This window comes from Gossypium raimondii, chromosome 11 (genome assembly GCF_025698545.1).
Source record: "Gossypium raimondii isolate GPD5lz chromosome 11, ASM2569854v1, whole genome shotgun sequence".
NCBI lineage: Eukaryota > Viridiplantae > Streptophyta > Magnoliopsida > Malvales > Malvaceae > Gossypium > Gossypium raimondii.
The window spans coordinates 41474910-41491156 of NC_068575.1; the positions used below are offsets into that span (position 1 = coordinate 41474910).

General features: G+C 33.7%; 1 non-coding gene across 1 annotated transcript; it reads left to right on the forward strand.

Annotated features, from left to right (window-relative positions):
* The first annotated feature begins 6722 nt into the window (after positions 1-6722).
* TRNAK-UUU (transfer RNA lysine (anticodon UUU)) lies at positions 6723-6795 on the forward strand. The gene has a single exon. It is a non-coding gene; the product is annotated as a tRNA-Lys (tRNA).
* Positions 6796-16247: the final 9452 nt, after the last annotated feature.

The window sequence follows — 16247 nt, forward strand, 5'->3', positions numbered from 1 at the left end:
ACAAAGCCATGAATATAGAAAAAAACTCATTCAATAGTGCACAAAAACTCTTGAGCCAGCCATAGTTGCTATACTATGCTGTGACTTCCTATGTGGAGAAATAAGGAAGGTGAGAGAAGGAGAAATAAGGCGGTGAGTGGATCAAACTCTTTTCATGCTTGAAACTATTATGATGCATCCTGTTCTTGAAATCCATACATGTCTTAATCATCATAACATTACAAGCAGAAAAGCCCTATGTGACCTAGGTAAACTGCTTCATGAATTGACATCATATTAAGTAATTGCATTTATGATTGTTTGTATTACGCTAGGATAATCAAATTACTTGTATGATTTATTGATGGATGCATATATTTGAAAACCTTAATGCTTGTATACTTTGTAATATACTGAACTTAGGTGTTTGGTATTGAAAGTGGTGAGTTGTTTATATATCATGTCAGGATTATGTGCAAACATGAAAATGCCTAGTTAGGTACTCCAAAACAAAACTTTTTACTATACTTGTTCAAGGTTCATCTTTATGCTTTTATTTTATTTTGCTTTGCTTGAAGACAAGCAATGACTTAAGTGTGGGGGAGTTTGATCTGTCATAATTTGGTGTAGCAGATTAAACTAGTTTTCATATTTAATGAGGTTGATTACGAGCAATTTTAGTATGTTTTAGTCATGTTTTATTAGTTTAGTTAAATTCAGTAAAAAGTGTAGTTTGAGTCTTTTATTGACCTTAGGGGTCGAATGAGGCCTGAAGGCACGCTAACATACTTAGTAAGTGTGCAAGAGACCATTCAAAGGCATAAGAACTTAAAGCTGGTCGTTGTGTTGAAACACGAGGAGTTCAATGTCGCAACATAAGGAGCAAAATTCTAGAATATCTACAGTGCCTTGGGTGTCACTACACACCCCTGAACCACGTATACTGTCATTAATGTTGTGACACAAAGACTATGGTGTCGTAACATCAGTCCTGTACGGGAAGCACTTACAAGCCAAGGGTGTTTTGGTATACACAATAGAAATTAAACATGAGAACGTCAGCTAACCTTGGGTTGAGGACGACGGCAACCCTAACTCTATAAATAGGCTCTTAAAACACTTGTTGAATGATAGTTTTTCATACTTTATTTTGCTTTACTTGAAGACAAGCAATGACTTAAGTGTGGGGGAGTTTGATCTGTCATAATTTGGTGTAGCAGATTAAACTAGTTTTCATATTTAATGAGGTTGATTACGAGCAATTTTAGTATGTTTTAGTCATGTTTTATTAGTTTAGTTAAATTCAGTAAAAAGTGTAGTTTGAGTCTTTTATTGACCTTAGGGGTCGAATGAGGCCTGAAGGCATGCTAACATACTTAGTAAGTGTGCAAGAGACCATTCAAAGGCATAAGAACTTAAAGCTGGTCGTTGTGTTGAAACACGAGGAGTTCAATGTCGCAACATAAGGAGCAAAATTCTAGAATATCTACAGTGCCTTGGGTGTCACTACACACCCCTGAACCACGTATACTGTCATTAATGTTGTGACACAAAGACTATGGTGTCGTAACATCGGTCCTGTACGGGAAGCACTTACAAGCCAAGGGTATTTTGGTATACACAATAAAAATTAAACACGAGAACATCAGCTAACCTTGGGTTGAGGATGACGGCAACCCTAACTCTATAAATAGGCTCTTAAAACACTTGTTGAATGATAGTTTTTCATACTTTATTTTGCTTTGCTTGAAGACAAGCAATGACTTAAGTGTGGGGGAGTTTGATCTGTCATAATTTGGTGTAGCAGATTAAACTAGTTTTCATATTTAATGAGGTTGATTACGAGCAATTTTAGTATGTTTTAGTCATGTTTTATTAGTTTAGTTAAATTCAGTAAAAAGTGTAGTTTGAGTCTTTTATTGACCTTAGGGGCCGAATGAGGCCTGAAGGCACGCTAACATACTTAGTAAGTGTGCAAGAGACCATTCAAAGGCATAAGAACTTAAAGCTGGTCGTTGTGTTGAAACACGAGGAGTTCAATGTCACAACATAAGGAGCAAAATTCTAGAATATCTACAGTGCCTTGGGTGTCACTACACACCCCTGAACCACGTATACTATCGTTAATGTTGTGACACAAAGACTATGGTGTCGTAACATCAGTCTTGTACGGGAAGCACTTACAAGCCAAGTGTGTTTTGGTATACACAATAGAAATTAAACACGAGAACGTCAGCTAACCTTGGGTTGAGGATGACGACAACCCTAACTCTATAAATAGGCTCTTAAAACACTTGTTGAATGATAGTTTTTCATGCTTTAAGTTTTCTTTGTAATTTTAGCTTTTAGCTTTTAGCTTTTTTTCTTTTAAGCTTTACATTTATTTTTAGTTCTTTTCTCTTTGTGTTCTTCGAAAAACATGGTTTCTAAACGCAATCAAACACTAGTGGATTTTCTACGCTTCATCTAATACAAATATGATTTTCTAAATTTATTCTTGATTTGTTATTTATGTTTATTCCTATATTCAAGTTTATTATGTTTATGAGATACATGAGGAACTAATCCTTCTACGGGGGATTAGTGAGTGGAGGTGTGATTAATTAAAAACTATATAGGGTTTTCTTAGTGTGTCAACTGTTTGGGAGAGGAAGAACTTAGACCCTAGGCTTGACAACCCTAGGAAGTCATTTAGGTGTGAATTAACCCAAATTGGTATGCCCTATCCGTGAACACCTTAGCCCTGAACCAGTCTGAACTATGAGGTCGAGAGATAAGTATTTCTTGTCGACTAGTTAGTTTAGTGGAAGATCGAGAGATCCTGCTAGGGTAGTAATTGGTTGACTGAGTAGAAACCCGAAATAGGAATTAGTTACTATCACCAAAGCAAGCTAATCACCCATGCTTAGATTTGATTAAGTTAGAATTCATACACCCAAAGTTCACTTTACTTTTTCTTTTTTTTATTATAAAAACCCAAAAATCTCCTATTTATATCTATTCGTAAAATGATTTATTTAAATTACTAATTAGATTTATTTGCGTTTAGGTTAAGGTTAATTTAGTACTCGCCTCCCTTGGGTACGATCCTTGAAGTACATACTTACTTCATTGTAACTATATTACAACCTGACCCGTATACTTGCGAACATAGTTTCGATTATATATCTTTTAGTTACATTATTCACATTATTCACACTCTGGACGTTGATACGTCCGGAGGCGATCAATACACATGGTCAGTGACTAACTCAGGATTTAGGTAAATCACACCATGAATGTCACAAGTGAATTAATTCACAAAAGGATTCAAAATTAATTCAACTTTGGTCCACTCCAATGTATCATTCTTCCAATTAGTACATCTTTGTCTCTACCCGTGGAGTCAACTGCTCCGATAGCCAAGACTAGTCATCTCCCCAATTTGAATTTTAGAGAACATAATAATCCTTCAAGTATTTGAATCAAACGCTCACTTTGATTCTTTTACGGGATTACGAACTCATTTAGATTATCTATTGGAGTAAGTTGTCTTTCTCGCAATGTAAATGCTCTTATCATCAGTTTAAACTTAGATAATCAATGAGTTAATATTTTCTTGCCACTAATTTTCTATGTATACAAAACATGAAAGACGTTCTTTAATCCAAAAGAATAAACCGTTAAAATATGTAGAAAACAATTACACGTTTACTACAATATGGGAAAATTTGCCAATATTCTACTTGTAACACACCTTATGAATTGTGGCATGGAAAGAAACTCACTCTAAATCACTTTAGGATATGGGTCGTCTAGCACACATTCTGTATAAGGATGCAAAGAAGTTGAATGCGCAGACAAAATTCTGCATATTTGTAGGATATTCAAAAGGAATAAAGGGTGGCTTATTCTATAATCCAAAAGATAATGCGATTGAAGTTTCTACCCATGCTACTTTTTTTTAGGAAAACCACATGGATAACTTTAAGCCTCGAAGTAAAGTGGTACTGGACGAACATTTGAAAGTTGTAGAACAATCACCAATTTCAATTCTCGACAAAGTTGTGGAAAGACATGCAAATGATCAACAACATAGGGAATCTATTATAGTGGGAGAGTTTGTAAGAAACCGAACTTCTTCATCTATGATAGTAGTATTTATAATACGAAAGTCAGTCATGAGGATGATGATCCATTCACTTACGATGAGGCTATGAAAGTCGTTAATTCCAAGATCAGAAAGTAGGCCATGGATGCCGAGATGGATTCTATGAAATCCAATACAGTGTTAGAACTGGTAGACTTACCAGTTGGGATTAAATCCATAGGGTGTAAGTGGACCTACAAAAAGAAGAGAAATGTGAAAGGGAAAGTGGAAATACATAAAGCTAGACTTTTAAGGAAAGGCTACATCTATTTCAATTTCTTCTGCCAGCTATGCTATTCCTGAGCCAGTTGCAGTGACTTTTACAGTGGGTTTCCTCGCAGCCATTGACACTTCTTCGTCTTTCCTTAATCGAGAGAGAGTTGCCTTTGCTTTAGCTGGGGAGAGATTGCTAATTCAATTCGATCGAGACAGCTGATGAACCAAACTCCGACCGAGATTTATTTCATTTATCCCAATTCCGACTATACTGTGAAAAGAATTAGGAGTAGTTCACATATAAGTAAACAGTTCCACTTCTCCCGGTAGGAAAGACTCTTTTTAAGCTTCAGAGAATTCACCAGCTTGGGCTTAAGGTAGTGAAGTGAGCCATTAGCTCGGGTTCCGCATCTAATAGCTCTGCTACGGAATCAAGCATCCAATACGAATCACGTTCGAGACGGGGGAAATAGCGTAGTAGTCAAGGTAAAGGAATAGCCCACTTTCGTACCCGGGATGGGACTTTCTTTCTTCTTTACGGCTTAGAGCTTGAACGTGGGCAGCATTTGTTATAGGAGGTAACTTTAGTGTAGTGGGAGGATCCACGTGCCCCATGCTACTCGGGTCAGAGCGTAAGCTAGTGATGCTTTCGGCTACTGGACTATCGCCATCTAGGGTTCGGCACTTCACCGCTTCGCCTAGCAGCACGACGCTTTTATTGCTCTCCCACAACCCCGTTTTCACGGTTTAGGCTGCTCCTAGTGTATACGGTCCAGAAAACAAATCTCGTCCCCGCCACCCTCAGCGTTTACCGTGGGCACGATAATGTTCTCTTAACTAATTCTTAAAGTAGTGGGAAATCCTAAAACAAAGAAGGTTCTCTTTTTTCAGTTCAGTATTTGACTAGATAGGAGGCTCTATTAAGCCTGACTCCGATAGCCGCTGCTTCAGCCAGGTCAGATTTCCGGAAAGGAAAGTTTTTCATGTTCCAATTGAACACTTTCCATTTTTGATTATTCTCAAAAGAGAAGATTTTCTTTACCAAACATCTGCGGATCCAATCACATGATCTTATAATAAGAACAAGAGATCTTTCTCGATCAATCCCTTTGCCCCTCATTCCTCGAGGTTTCATTGGTCATTATATGAAATTAAATGCCCAGCAAAAAAGTAACTACCAGTGAGGGGGCTATTGGAGATAGCACCGGCGTAGCTTCTTATATAGTAATAGGGTGCCGAATGTATAGTTATAGGGTCTTGAAGCCCACCTCCGTATTTAAAGAGGAGGAGGTGGGTCCTTAGCGCCACCCAGATAGAGTGTGAAGAGGAAGAGTGAGGGGGCTATTGGCTATAGCACCCAAACGTTAACTTCATAGCTCTATTTTAGTATCTTATAGAACTACTTAGAACTACTGAGTTTCACACTCTATCTGGGTGGCGCTAAGGACCCACCTCCCTCCTCTTTTAAATACGGGAGGTGGGCTTCGCGCACCCTATAACTATACATTCGGGCACCCTATTACTATACAGTAGTTACGCTCGGGTGCTATCTCCAATAGCCCCCTCACTGGTAGTTACTTTTTTGCTGGGCATTTAATTTCATATAATGACCAATGAAACATCTAGAGTATGAATATATTAGTCTGGCCCGGACTAGTATATAGGCAAGGCTTACCGGACACTTTCTCGAAACAACCTAGGGAGCTTTACAACCTCACGCTTGCAACCGTAGGCGGGAGATAGATATAAGCCTAACTCAAAATCCAATAAAAAGTCTATAACATATCCCGGTGGTGGATCAAAGCTAAGCTTTGACCCTCGTAGCCGTTAGGAAGTTAACCAAAAGCTAGTACTTAGCCTACGGCTAAGTACAACAAGAAGGTCCAAGGGATTTGCTATTCTATAGCCAATCCCTTGGGGACTCAGGGGTTTCTAAATGAATAGAGTGAAACCCACTAAATGGCCAAAATAGGGCCATTTAGTGGACTCAAGAAACTCAAGTTTACCCGTACCCTATCTTTTGTCCAAAAAACGCGATAAAGACGCGTTTTTTGTCCTCTTTACGAGGTTCACTCTATATTTTCCTTGAAAATATAGATCCTTGACAATCTAGCTTTTCTTAAGCTAGATTGCTCAGACGACTTCCCTTTAGGGAAGGCGCAGGAAAGCCTAGCACTTGGAAGTGCTAGGAAGTACAAAATAGGTACGTTACCCCTCCATACCTCCCCCGGGGAGGCTTACCGGACAAGGACAATAAACAATAAACTCAGTAGTTCTAAGTAGTTCTATAAGATACTAAAATAGAGCTATGAAGTTAACGTTCGAGTGCTATAGCCAATAGCCCCCTCACTCTTCCTCTTTTCCGCACCAATCCTTATTTACTACTACATCTTTTTTTGGGTGTATAGCTCAGTTGGTAGAGCATTGGGCTTTTAACCTAATGGTCGCAGGTTCAAGTCCTGCTATACCCAAACCTACCTTACGCTATACTATTAGTAAGGATGCGTAGTAGCGTTCAAAGATCACTCTTTGGCCTTTAGACTCGCTTCAGCGACTTCGCCCTTTAAGTGACAAGGGTAAGGAGTAGTATAAGAGTGGCTTGGGAACAGCTTCTGGGGCTAATCACAGTAAGAGAGTCCAATCTCTAAAATAGAGCTTAGTCTCTCCATAGTAGGTAGTATACTATACTAGTAGAAGGCGTAGGTTATGACTTGATCCAATAGAGTCAGAACACCTTTCTATCTAAAAGGAATGGTGCTCGATGAAACGATCCAGATTTTTGAACAATGAATAAAGTTAATTTCATATTTCACTATTATGTATTTTGTCTTTTTGTCTTTCATGTTTTGCATGCATAGTGAAATTGTGACAATCAAATATTAGCTCAGTGATTGTCTAAGTTCAAACTGATGATAAGTGACACTATAAGAACGTTTACATTGTGAGAAAGACAACTTACTTCAATAGATAATCTAAACAAGTCTGTAATACCATGAAAGAATCAAAGGGAGCATTTTATTCAAACACTTAGAAGGATTATTATGTCGTCTACAATTCTAATTGGAGAGATGGCTAGTCTTGGCTATCAGAGTAGTTGACTCCATCGGTAGAGACATAGATGTGTTCATTGGAAGAATGATACATTAGACTAGACCCAAGTTGAATTAATTTTGAATCTATTTGATAATTAATTCACTTGTGACATTTATGGTGTGATTTACCTAAATCTTGAGTTATTCACTGATCATGCGTATGGAACTCATGTGTTTTGATATTAGTGCAGGCTTATACTCTAAAGATGATTGAGCTCATAGCCAGTATGTTGGGTACATGACTTGTGTATGGCATGGCTTTACTAGCAACAATGGGATTCATAGTTTGATTAAAGAGTTAACAATATTCTCTCATTGACGTTATGTGGATTGATAAATATGGAACGTGGCTGTAACACCCCCAACCCATGTTCATCGCTAGATTGGGGTTACGAGGCATTACCAAACATAAAGCTTATTTTAAATTTTAGTTAACATATGAACTCTTTTTTTTTTAATAATACAAAACCGAATAATGCACTATATATAAAAATATTTTTTTATATAGCATAAACAAAATGAAACAAATCAAGTATACCAAATTTTCATGCTTAATAATTAATTCAAGTACATAGACTAACCATTCAAGCAAATTAAAAGTGTACATTTTACCATTTCAATCAAACTCAAATAACCTAGACATATTCAACCATCCATATTTCACAATCTCAATATAGTTAACATAAGCATATTCGGTCATTGCACATAAATTATTTAATCCTTAGCGCATTATAATAATATAACCGAACCTATTTTAATCAAATACTATAACCGAATATGCTACATAACCAAGTCATAAATTTAATAATTTAATAGTTCACCTAACCAAATACACAAGCACATAATAGCGAATTTGGTAACTACCTATAAGCCCAAATATATATATTCAAACTTAAACCTAGCCGAATGAAGTTTGGCTATTATGTACATATATATATAATATAACATCTATTACCAATCAAATAATTTAGCTAATGACTTAACACTTTCAAATTTCCATGTGAGACTTATACTTACTATACTCATAACTTAATTCATCACTCACTATCAAAACATATTAAACAAGTTAAACATAAACTTACCTTAACCAAGATTATACACACAAACATAAACAAAGTAATTATATTACATATAAAACAAGCTAAGGCTAAATTCTTAAAACCGAATTCAATATGCACATATATAAAACTCATACCATAGCCGAATATACATAATTAACAATATCATTTCAAACTAATTTATCAAAGGCTTAAGGATTAAACATAGCTCTATACTTATAAACCCTAACCGAACCTATATAATACCAAAACCAAATCATACCATACAAGTATGATATAGTTGCTAATACCTATCCACACATACATTTCATTTAGCATCAATCAATATATATAAATATACATTCGGTATTGAATTCATCCCATAACCAAATCAATCCATCACCCAATGCATAACAATTATACATATACTAATCACTTAACCGAATTTAATATGTCCAAACTATATACAACACACTTATTTACCTATCACAAGCTTATCACATAATCAAATATGCATAAATATAAACTCCATTTTAATGACCATTAAGACCATATGCATAGACACCAAACTCGATCAAAAGAAGATAAGCCATTTTCACATGGCTATTAATTACATTTACAAGTACCGAAGAAAACTGTCGATAGTGTGATAAGTCTTGTTGACGATCCCCGAGCTCATAACCACTTCCAAAATCTATAAAACGAAGAATAAATATACACACAGTAAGCTTTCGTAGCTTAGTAAGTCATAAGAAAATATTATTCATATTAACATTAATCTCAAACCAGTTTGCCAAACCAACTAAATCACATATAAATAAGCATTTAGCTTTATAAAGTTGGATGCATAAATACTCAAATACATGTATATTCATCATTTCATAAATTATAATTATAATAACAGGCCAAATCTTTTATATCACATTTGCTTTTATAAACCAAATCACTTATAAGTATAAACATACTTACATATCATGTGTATATTAATTAATCTTGAATCATTAATTCAATATACAACTTACCTTCATTTCATAACATTGTATAAATACATACCTGAACCTTCTAATTTGTTTTCACATTCGGTCTTTATTTAACATTAGTCGTTGAACCGTTCGAAATTAAAAAGGATACGTGGATGGTCAGAAAGCTCGTACAATGCCAATGTCCCATACGTGGTCTTACATGTGATCACAGATCGATGCCACTGTCCTAGACAGGGTCTTACACATAAACACAAGTCGATGCCAACGTCCCAGACGTGGTCTTACATGAAAACACATATCGAAAATCCTATGTCATGACATAAGTATCCTATCTATTCCTAGGGTTCGTACGGGGCTTTCGAATACTGAAACCTAATCAAATAGAACTCAAAATACATTTCTCTTGCTCAAATCACATTCGATCAACACCAATTAAAATTCATACAATTTCATTTATCATGTAATCTATATATATAGTCAAATTTAACAACATTTATATGCTTGTAGACTTACCTCGGATGTTGTCGGATGATATGATCGACTATTCGATAACTTTCGATTTCTCCCGATCTAATTCCATTTTCTTTCGTTCTTGATCTAAATAAATTCAAATTTAACTAATTTAATCACACATTCATTCCATTTAATCCAAAAACACATAAATGGGCAAATTACTATTTTACCCTTGACATTTTACACTTTTTTACAATTTAGTCCCTATTGCATAAAACACAAAATACACAAAATTTGCACACATCATGCTAGGGTCAAATATTCATAGTCTTCATACAAGCCCACACATTTCATTTATTTCGCATTTTAGTCCCTCAAAAATTTATTTTCATAATTTAGCCCTAATTACTCAAATTCACAAAAAATTTAAAAACAAAACATGTTAATCTAACACATATAGTTCATTTTTCATCAACTAAAATCATAAAACTCAAACATTCATCAATGGCACATTTCAAAATCATCATCAATTCACAAAATTAAGACATGGGTTTTGAAGTATTCGAAGCAACGATCTCAAAAACGTAAAAATAATAAAAAATCGAACAAAATCCATACCTTATCCAAGCTTTGCATGTGTCGAAAATACCAAAGCTTAAAGCCTTTCTATTTCTTTCTTAGTTTCAGTCAAAAGATGAAGAATATGGCTTATTTTTTGTTATATTTAACATATATTAACTTTAATAATTAATTTACCTAATTAACCTTTATATAAATAAATAAACACATATATAAGGTTATACTTGTCCTTTGCATCTTAAATCCTCCACTTTATAAAGACAACAACAATTAGGTACTTTTAGATTTAACCCATAAATTTTCATTTTACCCGATTAAGCCATTTTCTTTAATCGGTCACTCAAACGACAAAATTAAAACACGAAAATTTCACACAATCAAATTCACACATAATAAACACAGAAAATAATATTTAAATATTTTTTCGACTCAGATTTGTGCTCCCAAAACCACTGTGTCCGATTAGGGTCAAAATCAGGCTGTTACAGTGGCCATGGGTTGCTTGTTCTCGAATGAGAAATTTATCATAGTAATTTGTTGATAGTGATCATATTAATCATTAAGAAGATATCATGGTCACAATGAGATAAAATAGGATTGTATGGAGTGAACGAATTTAACTCAAAGGAATTAATGATATCATATGAGGGTAACACACATGAAGAGGTCATTAGACAAAGCAGTTGGATGAATTGTTTTCATAAAGAGTATACAATAAGGAGTTTTCAATGATGGTACTTCTTGTGGACTAACTTCATGATTAAGTAATTTGCGAATTATCAGAATGGTGTTTCTGTAAATAACTGTAAATACAATAACCTAATTGTATATGTTCGATCGGTCCCTCCTCTAGCTTAACAAAAGCTCTATCGAACTGCATTTGAATCAAAAAAAATTCTACGACTTTGGAAATAATTTAATTGAGTCAATTTATTTGATATGGAATTAAATTGGGTAGTTGTGTGAATTGTTCAACTAGAGAATTTAATTAAAGAAGTTTCTTAAAAAATTAATTTTGGAAAATCTCAGTGATTTTTGAGAAAATTGATTTTGATCAAGAAAAATTAAATTAATCAAATTAATTAAAATAAATATGATATTTTTAGAAATTAATTTTCAAGTCAGACAATTGGAAAAATGGTAATTGAACTTAAAAATTGGACCTGAAATCAAAAGTTGGAACTGAGAACCAAAAATTGAGACCAAGACCCAAAAACTGGTTGAATTAGGCCTGGTATGTGAAACCAAGCTGACGGTCCAACCGGTGGCTGGATCGGACCGACTGGGCCGTCACTGGCCCAGACCGAACCAACAGCAATTGAACCAGCTCAGGGTGCTATGAGGGTGTCACGCCTGCACCACTGAGTACGACAATGTCGACGGCTAAGACGACGGAAATCCAGTGGTCTGTGGATGGTCGGCAATGGTGGTTCTTTGGCGGTTGAGTATTGGAAGAATAACACTCCTACTAGGTCTCTACCGGATAATTTGATATCAAATTAACTATTCCAAAAATAATATTATTTTATTAAATTTAATTTAATACTTATCTTGATAGTATTTTATTAATTTACTATTAAAATGGTTATCTTTATATTAAATTTAATCTAATACTTGATGAGTATTATATTAATTTAATATTAAAATGATTAAGTTTGATAATAGTTGAACTCTCTAAACTCTCCCTATATAAATAGAGTATTGGGTCATTAGTTTTCACAAACTTGAATTCAAGAGAAAGTTGTAGAGAGAAAATTCTCTGAAAAAATTATTTCAGAAGATTTCTAAAGGAATTTTTCTTATTTTCAACTTGGCCTAGAAGTTTAGAGAAATTGCAAAATTCTCCCACTGGTAATTTTGTGGAAAATATTATGATTTGAAGCGAACCTACACTAGATAGACGTGAGCTTCAGGATAGCGAAGAAGACTACTCGGTCAAAGCGTTCATCCTAGACAAACCGAAAAGGTACAATTTTGATTAAGTGTTTATTACTTTAGATATCACAACCAAATTCTACTTTTGGAAAAAAAATTAAAACTCCTATTTTTTCCTTAAAGTTATTTTTCACTGTGTTTTTCAATCTCGTTTTTCCAACATTAAATCCTTTCAACTCAACTAGTTCATTTATGAACCCATTTATTTTGACTTATTTAAGATCATTAAAGGTACTTCAAACCATTTTAAGTTTGATTGCAAACAGGGGGTCATTCGAGACCCTTCGAAGTAAAACAACATAGACAGGCACATGGAAGTAGAGGTATCGGTACATATGTGCATTTACTATAGACTTTTGCATTTTTCCAATCCATGTACTGATACATAGCCTTCAAGTATCGAAACTTAGGTGCAGAGAGACCAAAACCTTGCCAAAAGCACCTCAAATCACGTCCAAACACATACCAACCAATTCGCAAGTTTGTTCAATATTTTTTAGCCTCAGAATATATTAAATTATCACCCAAACATCATATAACACTTGTATGTACCAATAAAAGCTGGAACATCTCAAAATCCAAAATGATATCAAGCATGCATGACATGGTTTTGGAACCACCAAGTTTGTTTACTATTTTCATTCAAATGATTCTAACCTTATGTACATGTCATTCCAATACCAAAATATATAAATTCATGCTCTTCAAGTTCTTCTTTAATGATTCTTTAATGATGAGATGAGCTTCAAAATGTCGACCTCTAACGAGGCTTCCAAAAACAATATTCTACCCATGCATTAGAAAATGACTCAAGAATTTAAACTTGCATTTGAGTTCAATTAAATAAATAGATAAACGTGATTAATAAAAATATAAAGATTTAGCTAAAGATTAAAATCATAAAAGCAACATATTAATTATTTCATTTACACTTACCATTCTTGTACTACTCACTTAGCCCATAGTAGACTCGAGTGAACAAAAAAGATATACGAAATGTAATCACATAGTATACGAGCATGTATGTGCTAGATTTTCACGAACATTTTAAGTGTTAAAAGCACAAGAAACATAGTGCTAAATTCATGAGCGCACTAAGTATTTCTAATGTCATGTCATCTATATACTATAAGTTCAATACTTGCCTGCATAGGCATTATCAATGATATATACTCCATTAGTCTTTTAATTGAAGTCTAGCTTTATCACTTTCATATTCACGTAACATTTTTTCACACTTTACAAATTAGCCCTTAGTTTCACATATCAAAGCACGCACATAAATAACAATTAATCACTTTCTCTATTTTGTTCATATTATTGCTTCTCATAATTTCTTTCTCATTTTCTAAATTTATATTTATATATGTAGTTATCAAATTCATAAAATTAACATAACTATTAAATTAGTAATTTTACACTTGATCTTTTATATGGTAATAAGGATTCAAAAATATTTACATATATTGACTAGGTTGTACTTATTTCTATCTTCCTTCAAGCTTTATGTATTTTTTTTCCTTTGTCCACACGTTTTGCAACCTCTTTCTTATCTTTCTTTTAATTTCACATCAATATCACAAAACATGACAAATCAAAATACTTGTATATAATAATTTCATGTTCAACTAATCAAAATAAATACGGTGCTAGCTTATGGGTACCTTGATCTTACTAAGGTTTCTCATGAGAAATTGATGATTTTTATCTTGGAGGGGTCTTTAATGGTGATTAGGGACTAGATTGGAAAAAAAAAAGAGAAAAAAAATTCTTTCTCCTACAATGATGGAGACCTGGGAGAAGAAGAAGAACTATAGAGAAAGTTCTTCATACTTGTTTAAAATATTCTAAATAATAATATAATAATATAAATTAAAATATTATGACACAATCATAATCCACTTTCAATGGCTAAATTGACTCTTCAATTTCTCATGACATCTAATGGCCCCAACATTTCTTTGTTTTTCTAATTTTTCCTAATCTAATAATTATCTTTTTACTAAATTACCTTGTTGCCCATTAAAAATCTTTAAAATCCCTCTTTTGAGTCACTATGCACTTTGGTAAAATTACACTCCTTGTCCTTTTACATTTTCACCAATTCAATTTCATCCTTTTATACTTTAGATTTCACACTTTGACCTTAACACTTTTCACAACTTTACAAATTAGTCTATACACCATATTAATAATTCTCAGTATATCAATCTTTTAAATTTTTTGATTTTCTACCACCTTCTCTACTAACATTAATAAATCACATTTTATTTATTCTGTAAAATCCAGCTCATATTTTCCCAAAATAGCACTACTTACAACCAAGGGGGTTTGAGGCGGGCAAAAAATCGCTCGACCTTATTATCATCCTTGGTTAGAGGTGTGTGTTTTAGAATTAAATATGTTGGCTATATGTTTGGTATCATTTCGGGTCATTTGGGTATATTTTAAGCATGTTTTTGTTAAGTTTTCTTCACTTTTTAGCCTTTATCTATAGTTTTGAGCACTAGGTCTTGATACAGAACGAACTATCTCAAGATAGGATGATTTTTCGAGAATAAGTCTTGAGATATGGCAGGTAAGTCTCGAGATAAAGGTCCTTTTGTCTTAAGACATTCGAAGTCAATAGCTAAACTGCACCTTAAAGACCCTAAGTCTCGAGACAGGCGACTAGGTATCTAGACATACCCCCTAAGTCTCGAGACATGAGGATAGGTCTCGAAACATAACCCCTAAGTCTCAAGACCTACAAAACAAATTCAAAATTTGGTTTCGGGGACTAATATCTCGAGACATTAACTTATTGTCTCAAGTTGTAAGGGCATGTTTTGTTATCTTTGTTCTTTTTCAATAAATTTTTGTTTGTAGTGATGTAAAAATGTTTGAAACATTAATATGCATGCATATAACTTGACATTTAGATGAATACTTGATTGATCGAGTTGCTTAAATAACATATGTAATGCTTCATATTTAGATTGGGCCTCTGAAGTAGGTACGAGGTGTTACACATTGGTTCAAGACTATCGAAATACATTATACACAAAGGAATGCACGAGTGACAAGGTGTCATCGCATCATAATTATACATCTCAAGTGGGTTTTATTCCTCTTATAATTTTTCAATTACTTGCTATTCTTCATGAGTTTCAAAGCTTACTTGCTATTATTTTGGGCTGATATTTGAGGATCCAAAAGCCCAAATGAAAGCAATCCCTAGTCAAGATATCAAGGCTTTTCTCCTCCTAACCTCATCTTGCTTTCATCATTTTTACTTTCAGATGTACGGCTAGGCCCACGCATTCCAGGTGAAATCCTAATGGCTTTAATTTAGTTACTTCAAACTCCACATTCCAATAATATTATTATTGGGTAAATTATTATTTCATAAAAATTTCATAAGTAGAGATTATTAGAAGGGGATATGTGTCCATTTATTTATTTTTTAAGTATATTTTAAAGATAAATATACTACTTGTAGAATTTTTTTCTTTCTACTAATCGTATAAAGGAAACTGATAATAATCCCACCCAAGATGCATCTATTTATTTATTTTAATTATATTTCAAAGGTCCTAGTTGTGGAATTTTTCTTTCTAATTAATAATAATCCATTCTTATATTTATATTTATATTTGATATCCTGATAATGTAGTAGTGAGTTTAAAAATTGTTGATAAGTCATCAACTTTTAATTCATTAAAATTAGTCGATTGAATTTTAACTCGTTTGACATTGACATTGTTGTCAATGTAAAGCTTCAAGTATATTAAAAGCGAATTATCTTCTTATTTATAAGTTAATGAATGGTTATACCTAATTCTGATTATCATCTTAAATATAT